This window comes from Furipterus horrens, unplaced genomic scaffold (genome assembly GCF_987537825.1).
Source record: "Furipterus horrens unplaced genomic scaffold, mFurHor1.1.pri manual_scaffold_5, whole genome shotgun sequence".
In the NCBI taxonomy this organism is placed as follows: domain Eukaryota; kingdom Metazoa; phylum Chordata; class Mammalia; order Chiroptera; family Furipteridae; genus Furipterus; species Furipterus horrens.
This window is the reverse complement of record NW_028327175.1, coordinates 69,331,355-69,349,666: the sequence shown is the minus strand read 5'-3', so window position 1 is coordinate 69,349,666 and position 18,312 is coordinate 69,331,355. Positions and strand designations below refer to the sequence as shown.

Here is an 18,312-nt window from a genome sequence, read left to right as displayed (position 1 = left end):
GCATCTCGCTGGGGCCTCCAAAATGTTATGGCTACATAGGCGAGATTGAACACTCTGAAGCAGTGTATAAAGTTAAGCAAAGGGTTTATAATGATGGCCAGGAGTTGGGCAGACCCTGAGCAGGTCTCTAACATGCTCCAACATACAATGGAGTCTAACTGTTGGGTTTTTATACTGGTGCAGTCTCTTTGTTTCTTCTTTGGCAGGAAACAGCCTTAGGAAGAGGGGGCTGGGCAGGACTGCAGGAATGTCTTGGCAGTAACAGGAACAGAAATTCGAAAGGCTATAAGGTTATCTTCAGCGGCAGCATAGCTCTTCAGCCAGGGATGAACTCCCTGTGAAGCAATTTATTTTCAAAGGGCTAGACATTCTGCAAAGCAGACACAAGTAAGCAAATGGGAGGTGATAGAGGCTGAGGTGCTTTTAGCTTGTAAATCACTAATTGCTATAACACTCCTTCTTACATTCCTTTTTCCAAGGCCTTTTAGCAAGTCCTTGCTACTTCTTACAAAGAACATTTAAAGCCCTTACATACTTACATATTGAAACTTTTTACAGGGAATATTTGGTGTCCCTACAAGAGGGGGAATCCCCAGAGGGAGTGGGGAATGCTGGGTGGAGGGGGGTAAAGGGAGGAAATTGGGACCACTGTAATAGCATAATCAATAAAAAAAAAGTTTTAACTTCTAGTACCTGCAGATGTGTCCTTATTTGGAAATAGGGTCTTTGCATGTGATCTAATTAAGATTAGGCCATTCGGATGGGCCCATAATCCAATGACTGTGTCCTTATAAAAAGGAGAACCATGGACAGAGGCATAGAGGAAAGGCAATGTGAAGACCCAGGAAGAATGCCATCCACAAGCCAAGGAACACCTGGGGCTAAGAAAGAGGAATGGAACAAATCTGCCCTCATAGCCCTTAGAGGGAAACTTTGATTCCAGAGCCTCCAGAACTAAGACAGAACATAAATTTCTGTTGCTTAAAGCCACCCAGGCTGGGGTATTTTGTTAGAGTAGCCCCAGGAAACTAATACACATGCCATGGATTGACTGTCCCAAGCTCACGCAGTGTGCCTAAAAGCTCAAGAAGCCTCACAGAATTCCAGCAGCACACATACGATTCCATGCTGTATGAATTTGTGTGAAAAACTGCAGTTTAGATGAAGATATGAAACATGCCTCTCTAAAATATTCAATGCAATGTCTTCCATTTGCTGAAAACATATTTTCTGTGTTTCACTTCATTTACTTCTCACACCCACACCATAAACGAAACAGGGGAAACTTATGTTCATCTTACTGACAAGGGATCTGAACCTCAGAGAGCTGAAGGTTTTGGCCAGCGCCACATATATGTTATAGGGTGAAAGAAGGCCATCCCCAAATTCCCCTCAGCCCGTGGTTTTGGGAATGGCGGAAGGGACAGTGCAGCTTAAAAAATACCTTTGTGTATCTAAGGCTAACAGCTACTGTCTTAGTTATGCAAACGACCATGGCCTTCAAAGGCACCAATGAGATGGGCGGGGTTTTGACCACAAAATGATGACGAAAGACCTTACAGGGCCCGTGCAAGATTCTGCCAATGGCCAGGACCAGTCACCACACGCACTGCATCACAGGTCACAATCAAAGCTTTAAAAATAAGGCGACAGCCATTTTGGGCCCAGAGCCACATGGTTTAAAAGGAGGTAGAGGGAACCGTGCAGTCTAAAAGAAGGAAAGGAGGCCATGCGGCCTGGGCTAGAAAGAAAGCAGGCTTGCTGCTGCTTTAATCATGCCGGCTCCAGCTAACTCTGAAGCCACCAAGGGCTCCGCCTTGCAGACCCAGACTTTCTCTCTGGACTCTTGGAACTCAGGACATGCAGAAAGGACTCTCTTAGGACTTGTGCCTTCCTGGACTTCATCACGATCCAGTGCAACATGACACATGCTTTTCTGGACTATTCTATGGAGCCTGATGACATCGTAGCCCAGATACTGAAGGAGAGAGCTGACAGATAAGAAATGGGAAACTTCCGGACAAGTTTTTGGCTTATAGCCTTCTGGGGAGCAAGGGAAGTGCTGGGTCTCGTGGGAGAAAAGGGCTCTGAGCAGAAACGCTCCCAGCCTCTCCCCACCCCCGCCACTGGAATATTGTAAATAAAAACCTGTTTTTCTCAACATTAACTGTAATGAGAAGCACAGTTAAAATAAAGAAAGGACCCCTTCATTGAGCCAATCAATGGGTCTTCAGTAGATAGGCATGTGGTTATCACTGTCAGTTCTTTAGCAAGATGCATATAATGAAGGAAGCTGCTCCAGTCGCAGTGTTAAAAATAGTTCAGTGGCAGAGCAACCTGGGACTGTGGTTGGTGCAAAGCGTGGCTTTAAAAAACTGGTTAGGGCTAAAGAGAATATAATGAGTCTAGATGCTTTAAGCTTCAACTATTCACTGGCAAGGCACCCTTGACACCTGTCTTTCTTACCTCCGTTCTGTATTGGTAGGCTCTATGGCCTTCTGGTGTTCTTTGAGGGTGAAGTATCCTTGTTCCAGCCTAAAGACCTTGTACTAGTTCCCTCTCCCCGTTCTTCATTCAGGTCTTTGTTCAAATAGCAATTCTTCAGAAAGGTCTTCCTTGACTACCCAATATAAAAGGACACTCCTATGTCATTCTCCATTTCCTCCTATGGCTTCATTTTTCCTTATAGGACTTATTTTTATCTGAAATTGTATTTCGTTTTTTACTCATGTATCAGTGGTTATTCTCATTACTATGTAAGCTCCATGTGTGCAGGAATCTTGTAGATCTTGTTCACAGTTGTATTCCCAGAGCCTGGCACAGAGTTGGGCATACACTTACTATTCACTAAACATTTGTTGAATGAATAAAAGAAACTCCCATCTCGTTCACAAGTACAATTAATGTTATCCCCTAAAACACTTTTTAATCCATCTTCACTGCCACCTCTCAGTACACACAACAGGCCTTGCGCATCCTGTCATTTCTACTTGGATTAATGCTGCAATCACTCATCATCTTGCCACTGCCATACCCCCACCACCACCTCCAACCCCGCCCCCCACCCCCTGCCATCAATGCATTCCCCTACAGATGACCTTATCAAAACACAAATCTCATGGAGTCACCAACTTCTACTTCAGTATATATGCTGCCGAAGAGAGCACAAACCAACTTCTACTTTAAACACTCTCCATGGTCCTTAGGATAATGACTAACTAAGTTCTTAATGTGGTCTGTAAGACCCTACATGGACTGGCCTCAGCCAGGCATCCAGCCTCATCTCACTCCCTCTCCCCTTAAATCTCCTCAAGTACTTTATTTCCCTGTTCCCTTCTGTTTCAGGGACTCTGCACAGCCTTCCCCTGCTGTCTGGAACACTCCTCTCCCCCCACCCCCTCAGATTCTCCTACTTACCCTTCAGCTATCAATCAAGTGTCACTCCCTAGGGTTCCTGTCATACAAGCCCTCGAAACTATATTGCTCTATTCAGAGCATTTACTTTTGTTTGTCATTATGTCATGATTAATTGCTGAGATTAAAAAAAAAATTAATGATTGTCTTCATCTTGGACTCCTCACTCTATGATAGCACAGACCATGAATTTTTTGTTCACTATTCAATCTCTAGTGTCAGGAAGAATGCTTGGTACATGGCTGGCAATGAAGAAACATTTGTTGAATAAGTGAAAGACAAAGCACCCTGTTAGAAAACCAAAGAGCTAGAAGTCAATGTTAAATACACAGGTATAAAAATTTTCTGCAAATACTGAAGTAAAGCTGAAGACAAAGATATTAGTGAAAAATTCATGATATGATGATGAGCTGCCACTAAAACAAAAGGAGAGAGGGAACAATTAGGGCAATGGAAACGTGGAAGAGCTCTGATGATAGACTGGAAAAGAATTGGACCAAGGGAGTCTGTTTCATTAAAGAACTAGACAAGAACCAGTTCAAAAAAACTGCTAAAACTATATAGTGATGCTAGGTAATGACAGTAACTAGGTGAAAGGTCACATTTACATATCCTATTAACAACTCCTTGATTCATCAGTCCCTGGAGAAACGTTTATGTAAGGAACCATTCCAACTTTCCTTCTTGGCATTTTACTTTATAAAAATTCTCCAAAAAGTCCTTAGTTCTCTGGAAAATGTTTTAAAGACATTTCACTGTGGTCGACTGGGCATACAGTAATAGCTAAGTGAGGCAAGGGCCATGCAGGAAATGGCGTAGAATACAAAGAACCCACTTTGCTCCTGATTAAAGTCACTCATGTGTAACTTGAGGAAATCTACACATTGGAAATTTTTGAGCACCACAGGAAATCATGGGTTAAAGGACAAAGACTAATTTGCAACTCTCCTCTTTACTGTTTCAATTACCTAACACTAGAATCCATAGAATTCTAAATTCTCTGGGGGAAAGAACTTATTAGTTTATCTTTATTTCCTTATCTCAATATTCTTTTGAAATAAGATGTAGCATTGACATTCATGAAAAGCAATTGAGAATCATTCGCTTTCATTTGAACCCATCAGTGACTCATGCAATAAACAGCAAGTCTCCTGGGTTTGTTTCTGAGGTCACACTAAAAATTTCAACTGCGTATTCCAGTTTTACCAGAGCCAGTTTCCCAAAGGTGATTTACTACACCCTGCGTGAGAAAGGACTGTATAAAACTGGTCAAAATTCTGATCTTCAAAAATACAACAGACAATGATTATTTCCAATTTCATGCTGTTTTTATAAAGAGAATGAAGGCACAAGGAAAGAACTGTGCCATACAAAATTGAAAGAGAAAAATGAACGCAGGCTGAACAACTGGCCTTACCATATATTTCGGGGGGGGGGGTGCAGAGAAGGGGAGAATGTAGGGGGATAACCAACCTCTTTCATCCCTACAGAAATAAGATTTTAAAATTTGTGATTTACAAAGAAAGACATTTAGCAAAGTAGCATTGAAGCACTACATGGAATAAAACCTTGGTAATTGAGATATTTATGCAAGGGACTTTACATTGGTCCAAACCCTAATAGCACATGACCTTGGTTCTCCCAGAATTTACTGAAATGTGAGAAGTATCTGTTTAAATAGTGGTTTGTTGATGCAATCAGGAGTGCAAACAACAAGTTTTCTTTGAACACTACAGAAACCTCCAGTTACATGCAAACAACCATCATGCTAATTCAAAATTAACACATCTCTTGAAATATTTTTCAGAAGAGTTCGAAAAGGTAACTTCCTTAGTAAGTATCTGGATTTATGTATGTTAGCACTTTAAAATAATAAATTCAACGTTTAAAATATCTAAAATTCAGGTTAAAAACCTCTCATTAGTCTGCATATAAATAAATTTTTACTGCACTACAAATGAGTACTATTTTAAAGCAAATTTCTCCAGCATACCTAAATAAAATTCTAAACATCTGAAATTTTTAATAAGGCATTTTCAGCCATGGAAATAGCAGGTCGTAGTACAATTCTTCCATAAGGGCAACCGCCGTCACTTTTTAAAATCTCTACTACTGCCCTTCATTTTGCTTATGTTACAATTATGTGACTAAGCAGGCAACTACACTTTCAATGCTGGTAAAAAGCCTGTTTTCTGTCGTGGCCGCCGCTGCTGGCTGGGCCTGTAAAACGACAGCAGTAATAATAGAAACAACATCGTGCTTTCACTTCCCGGTACTTGCGGTCCATGCCCTCCTCAAAAAGAGCTTCCCCTCTGACAGGGAAACGGGTTTGCTGCTTTTATTGTTCTTGGCATTGTCCCCCACCTCTGCTGTGTCACTGAAAATTGTGCTTTTCTCAAGGCTGTCCTCTTCAACTCCCTGAATAAAAGCCATTTGGAAATTTCGTTCCTGCCCTCCCTCCTTTCTGTGAGCTCGGGCGGCACAGCTGGGCTGCAGCAGGCACTGTGTGGGTGCTGCCTACTGGTCCCGTGCCAGAACCTCGCGGTGAATGTGTCATTCTTGTCCTTTTATATTAAGCATGGCTCGTAAATGAGCTGGAGACAGCGTTCGAAGTTTAAGCTCCTTGGGCGCAGATCCGAATCTTACAGTCACACATGATTTTGAGGAAAGCCGGATATATGTAGAACTTCTGTTGCCATATGGCCCCTGTCTGCTGAGTCTCCAAACTGACACTGTAGATAATTTTCTACTTTTCTTCCCCCAACAGGCCTGAACTAAATACTGATTATCCAAACTGAAATATTTCCTTTATATAAAAGAACTCTTGTGAATCTAACATGAATATAAGCATAATTTTTATGGTGTCAAAACCAACAACTTGCACCACCTCTACTCACCCAAGAATACACAAAAAATCCTAAATCTTTGTTCAGCTACATCTGATAGAACTTTCTGTGATGATGGAAATGTTCTACACCTGCTTTTCCACTACAGTAGCCACTAGCCCAGTGGTTCTCAACCTTCCTAATGCCGTGACCCTTTAATACAGTTCCTCATGTTGTGGTGACCCCCAACCATAAAATTATTCTCGTTACCACTTCATAACTGTAATTTTGCTACTGCTATGAATCGTAATGTAAATATCTGATATGCAGGATGTATTTTCATTGTTACAAATTGAACATAATTAAAGCACAGTGATTGATCACAAAAACAATATGTAATTATATATGTGTTTTCCGATGGTCTTAGGCGACCCCTGTGAAAGGGTCTTTCGACCCCCAAAGGGGTCGCGACCCACAGGTTGAGAACCACTGCACTAGCCACACATAGCTATGAAGTATATGCAATGTGGCTAGGGTGACTGAGGAATTAGTATTTTTTATTTTAATTAATTTACACTTAGACATCATGGCTACTGGCTTTAAAAAAAAAATTAAAGCATATTAGAATTTACCATGCAAGCATGCCACAGTTCTGTGGATGCTGGGAGAAGACATGAGATTTTGGGGGCACAGAGAAAGGTCTACATTACTCACAGAAATAGTAGCAAGAGTATTAGCATAGCTGTGCCAATTATCTGAAGCCTAATTCCCATTATATGACGTGAAGAAGGGCAGGTGATACCTATACACTAAATGACTTGCATTACAGAAAGGGAACCAAGCTTAGAGTACCCAAATATTTTATACTAGACAGTAAGCCTTTCTACCTGCCCTTTGCTTCAGAGGAAAAGACTACCTCTATTTTCCAAGGCTATCTGTTATATAAATGTCCTTGAATAGAGAGTCTTGAATGAAAGTAGTCAGTGCCTCTGCTCACAGAAACCCAAGTGAATAATGGAGGATTATCTCAAACAGTGAACACATCATACATATCTCTGAAATCTAACCATCTCTCCCTATTCTGCTTGAATACTCAGCTCTTAGACATATTTATTTCTTGCTCAGACCACTACAGTCTGTTCCCAGGCATTCTCCATATAGTAGCCAGAATGTACCTTGTAAACACAAATCTAATCATGTCATTCTTACTTCAGTCTTTGATGTCACCCACTGTTTTTAGGATTAAGCCAACCCTCCTTAGCAAGTTCCACAGGCACTGAATGGTATAGCTCTACCCATACTTGTGGGCACTTTCCTTGCCTCTCCTACTAAGATGCATTCCTTCAGCCACACTAAACCTTTTTCATCTCCTTAAATGCAAAGGTCATAAAGTGGTGGCTCTGGGTAAAATTCCAACTACAAATGTGTCTGGTTTGGCTCACACAATTGTTTACAAAGCATTTGAGCCATTTCACATTTTGGGAGATTTTACATTTATAAAATATAAATTCTAAGCTTCTCTTTAACGATCACAGCATCTGGAAACACCTGGCCTGCATCCCAACCTGACAACACTTGACTGGAACTAAGTATCCACTGTTCCTTTAGAGAAAGCCTGGGTTCTCCAGGGTACCACATGGCTCTCTCCTGCTCTCATTTCTCTATTCTTTTACATTATCTACCTGACTTCCACCCTAATGCATGCGCCCCTCCCCTTGATCTGGAACACTCTTCAGTCTCCAACTGCTTCATGTGCTGTCACTAATTCTTCAGGTCTAAATATATTCATGAGAAGTTTTCTCTGACCACTACCAAGGCCAATTAGAATGAGGTGATGCACTATAACAGTCACCCACCCAGGGGCCTACTATCCCATCCCATCCCATCCCAACTGCCTTCTGTGGGTCTCTGCTTTACCCCTATCATGGCACGAATCACATAAGATTGCAATTTTCTGATCCCTCCCCAGACTTTTAGGTCGTAAGAGAGTGACTATAACTGTCTTGCATACCATTGTTTGCCAGTGCACAGAAAAAGGCCTGACAACACATAGTAGGGCTCAATAAACACTTATGGAATAAATAAATGACACAAAAGTTAATTGAGGAATTGCTAATTCAAAATATTTAGGATGTGAGTTCATGGATATATATGTGTGTGTGTGTGTACATATATATGTATACATATATATATGTGTGTGTATATATATGTATATATACACACACATATATATAAAAACCTTTAAAATGTAATTCCCTCACCCTTAAGAAATGGAAATCATTACTTGAGTAGTAAATATGTAATAAACAACCGGCAACGTCCTAAGCACTTCACATCAGTTACCTAATTTAAGCATTACAACAGTCCTTTGAGGTAGTAATTCCATTATTCCCATATTGGAAATGAGAAAACTAAGGACTTAACTTACCCAGGATTATATGACTAGTAAATGCCTGGGCAGGACTCCAGCCCAGGCCCATCAGAACCTGAAGCCAAAATTTTTAGGCATACACATTTATAAATGTGAGATATTAAATGTGCCCTGGATAAGAGAACACACTGAATAAACAGAAATTATAGAACCATTTATCAGGCAATCAAAATTATATTTCCACTCCTGCTGCTAACTAGCTAGCTACTCAACCTAAGATGAGATGAAGGTCTTATGCTCAAATCAGTACAGTAGCTTATGGAAGATAAAGATGACTGAAACTTCTCTCCAGATACTTCAGAGTACATGACACCACCATTAACTTTATTTCGATCCCTTTTTAAAAGCTATTTTTTTGTGCTTTTAACAATTAGCTTTTACTGGCTAAAGGAGTTAAAGGGGCAAAGAAAGTTCTTGTACATAAAAGAAGCTTTCTGGCTCGATATTCTTGACTATTATACCAAACCATACGCTTTCCAAGGCAGTGACAGGATCTTTAATCCCATTTCACAAATGGGGGGGGGGGGGGGAGACACAGAGCAATAGGCCAAGTGTAAAGTTAACTTCACAACCCTCAGGCTGCCCCTCAACTTGCCTTGCCAGGTCTCGCTGTGAGAGTGCAATTCAAGTTCTGAAAGCCCAGGACTGGTATGTAAAGACTAAGAAATTCTATACATATATAGCAGATGGATGAATTCTTCCCAAGAGCAAGGAAAGGATCGGAGATGTCATTGAGTTACATCAAATACAACCTTATCTGGTCCATCTTTTCCAGGTGGAATTCTTGCCCATCCTTTGTGCCAAGCCAGATTTTATTTTCAATGGTTAAAAATAGAACAAAACGAAAAAACTCTCACTAAAGAATCTTGTAACTTTTTTAAGTAAAATTTCTAGAGTCAATCCAGGGCTCATCAGGCCATTAAGTGTTCAAGTTTCAACTTACTAAAGATATTATATTCAATCTCTGTATTTTCTCCTAGGCATTATAAATTTCATTTCTAAAAGAGTGGAGAAAAATTGCATACGGGCACCATAAATTGACTTATTAAGGTAGAATTGAAATTTTTAAAGCTTTTAACATTTGTTACTACATCATGTATGAATTTTTTTTGAGTTTTCATTCTAAAAACAAAGAATGCCTCCCATTTGATTAAGTAGAAGCATTTTAAATTTTATTTCAGAAAATACGAGCTTAGCTAAACCTATTTGTTCCACTCTATTAAGTAGACTCACAAATAATGATCTGGAAATGGCCTTTGGTAATGTATTCTTCACATCATTCTACTTGCCATACGTATCCATTAGAATATACTTAATGTTTATAAAAATATAAAATAAAAATATTAGTCTCTAAGTTAGATTGGAAGCCCCTTTAGGGTAAGGAACATATTCTAGATTTATCTTTAAAAGCGCATAGCACAACACAGGAGCCCATGAACTATGTTAAATCAGGAATCCACAAATGAAAGGACTTAAATATTTAATATTAAGTCAAAAGCTGATTTTAATAAGCCAGTTACTTGCTTTCTTCATAAAATAATTAGAATAGTGCTAACAATGCTTGTGCCTGTGATTTTAAACTGAAAAGTTGACAAGAGGGCACATGTCTGAGCTAGAGGTATTAAGTTTACTAAAATGAAGGTCTACTTCCTGAGTTGTTAAAAAGTGAAAGCAAATTCAAATTTGCACTTACAATGGATAAGAGATTGTAAAGATTGGTAAAGACCTGCAGCAAGTACAGTTTCCTCATTTCCAGAGACTGGGGCCAATATTCATCTTCCGCTATTTGAATTCCTAAGACCATAGAAAGATGCAAGGTCTACCTTTGTACATAGGGTTAAGTGGGGAATAGACGATTTCAACACGACCAGATCCAAAACCACGAATCTTTTATCCCAACTAATCTACGAACTCTATCAGCTAGACACATAATCTCATCTAAGGGAAGGATCAGAACTCTAGATGATTAGAACACAGGACCTGCCATCAGACAGCGTGACGAGCCCGGAGACCCATGGTAGTAATACGCCTAAGTCATCCCAGTGGCTGATTACAACAACCCTCAGTGACGCGCAGGGCAAGCTCACATTTCAGCAGGGAACACAGAGGGGCCAAAGGCCATATTAATGGCCAGGTGACTGAAACAGGGCAGAGATCCCGATTTAACTCCAAGTGGTGGACACTTTCCATCCCGCCTCTGCGATCACCCTTCGCCCGCGCATCCCACTCCGTGGCTGGCGAAACGGCAGGAGGACGGAGCTGGCCAGGACCGGAGGTGAGAAGAACAGGAGGGAACGGTCATCCCTCACGAACTGGGCAAGGCGCTGATGGTGCTGAGGAGGGTCAGACAAAGGTTTGGGGAGTACAAGCAAGGCTCAGTCCCCGCCACCCTCCCTGGCCGCGGCGCCGGATTCCCCAAGACCCGAGCAGCCCGGGAGGAAATCAACAACCGCCTCGGGCGCCCGGAACAGTGGCAGCGGAGGCAGCAGGATCCCCGTCCCGGCCCAGCATCTGCCCAACTTGCTGAACCCCCTTCCGCGCTCCCACCCTCCCCCTTGCCCTGCCCGCCCCGCCGCGGCGGTGGCGGCGACACCGACCTGCGCGGCCGCGGGGACAGCCCGGGACGGAAGCCCGAGCCTGCGGGCGGCGGACGGCGGGCGCGGCTGGAGCGGCGGGCGGAGAGTTGGGAGGCTCTGGCTCCCAGGGCGGGGACAGACTGAGCACGCGGCGGCCGCTCCCTCCTCCTGGCGCGCCCGCCGGACCCACCCCTGTCCGCAGCTTGCCCTCGACTCCCCGGGATCGCTCCAGGCCCTCCTCCCGCGCGGCTCCGCGGCGCCCCGCCGCCCCGCGGCCCCGCGCCCGCCCCGCGCTCGCCGCCACCCGCTCCGCCCCGCCCACCTCGGACGCGGTGGCCGAGGGCATTGGCAACGAGGTACCCGGGGAACCACCTCTTAATTGCAGCTTCCTGGCGTATCCCTGTGGGGTTGCTTGTCCTGGGTGTTTGGACTCACGTGCGGGCAGGAGATTGCTAACTAAGAGCTGAACTCTAGCCTGTGAGCCCCGGGGAAGTAGGTGAAGGCCGGGCTTGAAAGTCTGTCTTCCTTTGCTCCGCCCCAGTCCCGCGACCCGAAAAGCAGTCCTGCGAGGTGGCCAAACCGGCTACTCTGGGAGAGGCCGAGAAAATGTCCGACTCTCCCTCTGCCCAGCGCGGGGTTGGAAGGACGTTTCCCTTGAGAACCAAGGACCTCACTCCCGCCCCGGGTTGAGGAGCCTGGCAAAAAGAGTGTGCAGAAGTGGCAGACGGGGCACCGGGGGTGAACCTGTAAAAAAGGTGCAATTTCATGCCCATACACAATCCCCGCCCGGTCCCTGGATTTAGGCCACCTGGCTCAGGTCTTCGAAGTGCTTCCCGGCTGGCACCCCTGGCCTAAGGGGACCCTCCCTGTCCTAGCTTGCATTCCCACCTCTGTCTGCACATCCCTTTAGTCCAAACCCTTTTAAGGCCGCAGTGCGCCCAGCATGCACACGCGACCACTTTGCCCCTGCACTGCAGCCGAGAAACCCAGAAGCTAAACCCCTTCCCTGCCTCACCCCAAAATAGGAAAAAACGGATCTGGGAATTTCTAACCCGCAGATTTTATAGCCATGTGGCTTAATGCTGAGTTACTGACCCCGCACACAAATGGATACAAAGTTTAATTCGAGGGCAGGTGTTTGTCACTGCCTTCACCTTTCTGCTTGGGTGTGTTCACCGCGCCTTTTCCCTCCAACTTCAGGGCCTTTCACGTCCCTAAATCTCGTCCTCTTGCTTCCCTCAACCTCTCCCATCCCAGCTCTCCACAAGAGCCCCCTTCGCAGTGCCTGGGCACCTCGTCCTCCTGGGGGCCTTCATCTGGGGGATGGGGGCGGGGAGCAGGATGAGAGGTGGGTCATTGAAGAAGAGGAGGAAGAAGAAACCAATTGACTGAAGGCAAGAAAGGAAAGTGGAACCTAATGGGTATGCCAGGGACAGGCTGCAACGAAGGAGGCAAAGCCCTCCAGCCCTAACGGAACTTTCAGGAAGAAAAATTTCTCTGTAAGGAAACCACCCATGCTTGCAGTGAATAGGTTTGGAGAATCTGGACCGCCTCCCAACAGAATTCCCAGCAAGCAGTGCAGAGTCAAGGATAAACTTCAGGACCCAGAGCGTGCCTTCACATGGCCCACTTCCCAACTTAAATTCCAAGAAAGGCTGATGACCCCAAGCCCTATTGGCCAGTGGTGAGAAATTCATCCTGGAGAGTGATGATCACTGACAAGTTGCAAGAAAACATTCCTGGGTCAGTAGCCATCTCACGAGGCTGTTTATTCTGCCTTAGTCATCCTCCAAGTCGTTTGTCCCTCCCTCCTGAGTTGGGTTATTAACGGAAGCAAACGCTTGGGACCCTCCTGTAAATAAGAAGTCACTCTTGGTGAGAGGCGAAGGAGATGGGGAAGGAAAGGAATATTAAGGCTATGGTGGTTGTTATTTTTAAGCTCTGTTCGGTGCATTTTTATGTCAAGATAATTTTCCTGTTCAGTGGGTGACTACAAGTTAACTTTAAAATGTGGGAGAATGGCTGAGACAACACTTTCAATGTTACCTGATGGCATATTCCTCTCTCACTTTTCAAGGCTCTGATGGGTACAGCCACAGCTTCATCTGAGCTGACAGAAAAGTGTTTGAGAAAGCCACCACAAAACTGAACCCACACGTGACAGCCTCAGGGTATTCCAGGCTGTATGTGGTCCAGCCGCTGAGCACACAAGTTTAGCACGTACTTAGGGAATGAAGCCAACCACCCCACTTCAAGGTAGAGAAGACTCCTTTCTCCTGGCCTCAGGGCTCCACTCCACCTGAGGCTGGCCCTGCACGCTAGAACTGTCATTACAAAACCAGTCCTTGATGTTCCAGTTTTACTTTTTTTGTAAAGACTACGGTCAGTTTAATTATAAAATCTTCTTTTGTTCCCTTATTTCCTGTAGTGCACAAAAAGCTAAGCCACTACAAGTTCAAGAGGCTAGAAGAGACCTGCCTGAATAAAAAGTGTCCCCTTTCCTTCTCATTAAAAGAAAAATCATCTCTGAAATGGAACCTTATTAAAGTTACATTCTTTCTGGATATGGCAATCTCTCTGTATCTATTAGTTATTTTAAATTTATGTTCTTGTACAATCATATTGCAAAAAGTGTCCAGTCAGCTGATGGGGATAAAGGGTCCCCCCCCTGGGAAAAATTCTCGTAGCTAAGAAGAATGGGAGAATTTATTTACAGGCAGCAGAATTGGTCTCAGGCAGTGTTACAAAGTAAATGGTGATGGACATTCCTCCACACACCCCCTACTTTTTTCAATTTGCCTTTGCAGCAGCTTTGTCCATTTAATATTGCCAGTTCTCCAAGCCAGTCCACCTCACACAGAAGTGTTAGGGGTTTCAGACATTCTTGCCTACTACTACTGCTTGTCTTGGAAAAGGGTGACATTTTGAACAGAGGAAAGAAAGATCCATGAAGAGTCTTTCTTATACTTATTTTTAGACTTCATTAATAAACATCTTATTGTAAAGGTGGTTCTGATGGACATAACTTATCCTGGCCAACTTGCAGAACATGCAGACCTACAAGCTTCTTTGAAAATAAATAATAAGTGCACCCTTCCTTATTTCCAGCACTTCAAATAAGATCTAAGAGCACACAACGTTGATTGAGAACAGATTACATTCAAATAGTAGAATACATTTCAAATTGGTTATAGCAAACAGTCAAATTTGCTTATGCATATTCAAAATGAGAAGATATTAATTTCAATTTACCAGTCATCAAAAAGTACCTTGTGGGCCACATAATGAATAGCCCCTCATATGTTTGTTCTAATATCTGTTCGTTCTTTCACAAATAAAATTTCCTCTGAAATATAGACATCTATCATGGAGTCAATTATCTTGCACAGCATGTGCTATAAAAGCACATAAAGGAAATATATACTACATTGCTTATTAGAAAGTAATCAGAAATGCTCATCTCTGTGCTGGCATGTCTTTAATTTTATGATGTTAAGAAAAAACTATAGGAGTATGAAACAGCAAACTCTTTCCTACTGAAGTACTAATTCAATTGCCTATCATGATATATATGGGAGGGAAAATTTCCCCCAATAACTGGCAGAAACACTATGGGTCTCTTTTCTTGTCTTCCTCTACTAACCCCTGTAGAGAGAATGTGAAACATAAAATTTCCTTTGAAAACAAACGGATCACCACACTCTGATCAGCTCCACGGGTGTGCAGAAGAACAAGGCTAGAAATGGCATTCTAAAGACATAAATTATCATTTAAATGAGGCTAGACTCTTAGGAAATCTATGCATCAAACAGACCTCAAGAATTGAAAAGTGCAATAAGAAGTAGTGAGGCCAAGTCAAACTTCCTTGATGTAATGCAAATGTGAAACTTCTTTCCCTCTTTCTTTTCTCTGGCAAACTCCCATTCTCCCTTTTCACTGCATGATGCACACATAAATGAAATACCAAAATATTTTGCAGAAAGCTCTGCCAGATTAAGTACTCAGAGCCTTCTTGAAAATCTCATATAACTTTCTCTTGTGACACTTTAAAATAGGCTTGAAGAAATTCTTAAGAGGAATATTTTAATAGCTTCCCAGAGAGTAGAATGCATTATCATAATGGTGCAAAGGGCATCATTCATTTTTAATTCTTGGCTCCACAGGTGTTCCCTGCCCACACTGTGGTTGACACTTGGAAGGCCTAATTATGATTCATACATCCCACATTACCCAGGAATTGGCCCTTCTAATTTCACACAATCCTTTACTGAAGAGGAGAAAAATACATTTCAGTCCTAGTGGCTAGACAATGATTCACAATCCTGACTGCAGGATTTAAATAGTCTGAGGAACTTTAAAAATCCTGATGCCTCAACCTTGCCTCAGACCAAATAATAAACTCTCTGGGTTTGGGGACTGAGGAGAGGTGTTTATTTAATTCCCTAAGTGTTTTTTATGTGCAGTCAGGGAAGCCTTTGTCAGAGTATAAAAACCTAGCCAAAAAAAAAAAAAATTTTTTGTTTTTTAATACACTATTTAATGTGAACTGATATACGTAATAGGTCGTTTTTCACTTTTTTTAAAAATCAAAAATATTGTTAATTTGGTTTAATAAGGTAAGTTTTCCATACAAAATTATGTTTTCTCTACCTGGCTTTCTGGCTAAGATAGCAAAGCTGGCTCATAGTGGAAGTCCATGACCTACCCTCATTTTGGTGGATTTGTTACTGGAATCAAAGCCATAGATCACTGCAGGAAAACAGACTTGAGGAATATTGAATTTTATAAGTCTTAAAGTCCCCAAAGTAATCCTCTTGAGCTATTAAATCCTTATCCAATTTAGCAGTTAAAAAAAAGATATATGATATAATTAATGCATCCTATAAAGTCCAAGATTTAGGAACAAAATAATACAAGGACAACCAGGATCATCAATTTTATGTAGATTCAGTGCCAATGAAGAACTAAATGTTTGATTCAGAAAAAGGAGGTTTAAATGCTGCGGACAGTTTCACATAAGTAGTTAATACTTTGAATATGCTTAAGGAATGAAAGTAATCTCAATCCCAAAAGAATATATGATAAGGTTTTTTATATAATATCATGATCACTTTCCCCATGCAAAATTTAGTATGATGAGATAAGTAGTGAGGTGAAATAGGGGGATATAAGAAGGAAATTAATTGATAGGAAGCGGATATATTAGAGAAGCTGAACAGGCTAATAATATTTGACTGGACAGTAGAGATTACAAGGTCAAGTAAAGCCTAAGTAAATATTGCTTTTCTTCATTGCCTTATTGATGGGGTTACTAGCAGTGTCAGAAGCTGGTATGACAGAGGTAAGAGCTAGCATAGTCACGGAATGTGAAAATCAATGTATCCACCACTACTTCACAAGCTTTAATTTAAAAAATAAATAAATTCAGTTAATTTCTTGCCAAATGAACTAATTTCTTAATATATAGTGGAAATTTCACATTTTTCAAGTGAAAAATGGACAAGACTTATTAGTACATGTAAATGGCATTAGAACGACTGATGCAGTCTTTGAAAATATTTGAATGTATGATCTCAATTTTGTTGAATTTTTTAAAAAGACATTACACAGTAGTACTTCATATTATCTGTGGTTTCAGTTTCCTTCGGAAAATTTCAGAAATAACTACTCATAAGTTTTCACTTGCACACTGTTCTGAGTAGCGTGGTGAAATCTCGCAATGTCTGGCATTGCTCCACCTGGATGTGAATCCAGCATATCCAGGCTATATATGATTTTTAACTTTTAGTCACTTAGCAGCCATCTTGCATATCAGATCCACTGTAGGTATTATGATACTTGTGTTCAAGCAGCCCTACTTTACTTAATATTGGCCCCAAGATACAAGAATAGTAATGCTGGCATTTCAGATGTGCCCAAGAGAAGCTGTAAAGTGTTTCTTTTAAGTGAAAAGGTGAAAGTTCTCCACTTCACAAGGAAAAAAAAATTGTATGCCAAGGCTGCTAAGGTCTATGGTAAGGATGAATTTTCTGTTCGTGAAATTGTGAAGAAAAAAAAGAAATACGTGCTAGTTCTGCTGTCACACCTCATACTTCAAAAGTTACTTTCACACTGATAAGTGCTTAGTTAAAATGGAGAAGATGTTATATTTGTGGGTGGAAGACATAAAGAGAAAACAGGTTCTCATTGATGACAGTGTTTTGTGCTAGAAAGCATTGAGAAAACACGAAGGCTTCAGCAAGGGAAATTGAAATGAGTGACATCAAGCCATTTACTGCTGATAACACTGGGGAACACAATTTTCATTGAGTTAGATATGACACTTGTTTTTGACTAACTTTTGGCATCTGAATCCAAAAATGACCCCAGTTTTTCCCTACCACATCAACTTTTTAAGGTACAGGATACCTTCCCCTTGTCCCAAAAATTATACAAAATGTACATACAAAGGAAAATAAAGAAAAAATTACCTGAATGTACTGTTTATTTAGAGTTATTTTATTTACATAAGTGCTATATATTGTTACTGTAAGTCAAATTGTGTACAAGTAGTAAAGTTTGCTACCAAACATATATATTAAGGTATTTTATATTTTAAAATGACAGGCTAGGAAATGCCAAAATGAGATACTTGAAACAGTCTCCTTCAGTTGGCAAAGCTTTAACAAATTGCATCATGAGACCCAGTTTTATGTGCAGAGGTGGGAATATAATGTTCTCTCTGTCAACAGGTGGCTCATGTAGCATGTTTGGATCACCAGGTTTGAGGTCAGACCTTGGAGGCCAATTCGACTCCACCCAATGCTTCTCACGAGCTCTGCTGTTCCACATACACAGAAAACAGGGATACTTGATGCATCCATGTTTCTGACCAAGAAGAAAGCAGACCATTTTAAGGTCAACACAGATGATCCAATTGTGCCTCTGATATTGCAACAGATCAGTGACTCTCTTTATGTCTTCATATTCTTCACAAAAAAACTGAATGGCCAATTGGGACTGCACCAAGTAAATTGCCATTGTGGAGGAGGACACACTTCAAGCTCTGCTTTGAATTATCGATGAA

General features: G+C 41.8%; 1 protein-coding gene across 11 annotated transcripts in view; it reads right to left on the bottom strand.

The window, feature by feature from the left end:
• PAM (peptidylglycine alpha-amidating monooxygenase) overlaps positions 1-11,415 on the bottom strand; it is a 299,875-nt gene extending 288,460 nt beyond the window's left edge. For 5 of the 11 annotated variants that reach the window (XM_090276525.1, XM_090276533.1, XM_090276526.1 and 2 more), the window contains exon 1: positions 11,268-11,413. The gene's annotated coding sequence lies outside the window, so the exon portion shown is untranslated. Of the gene's footprint in view, positions 1-11,267 lie in introns of all 11 variants that reach the window. The other 6 variants (XM_090276530.1, XM_090276531.1, XM_090276535.1 and 3 more) reach the window with 3 other exon arrangements.
• Between the last annotated feature and the right edge of the window lie 6,897 nt (positions 11,416-18,312).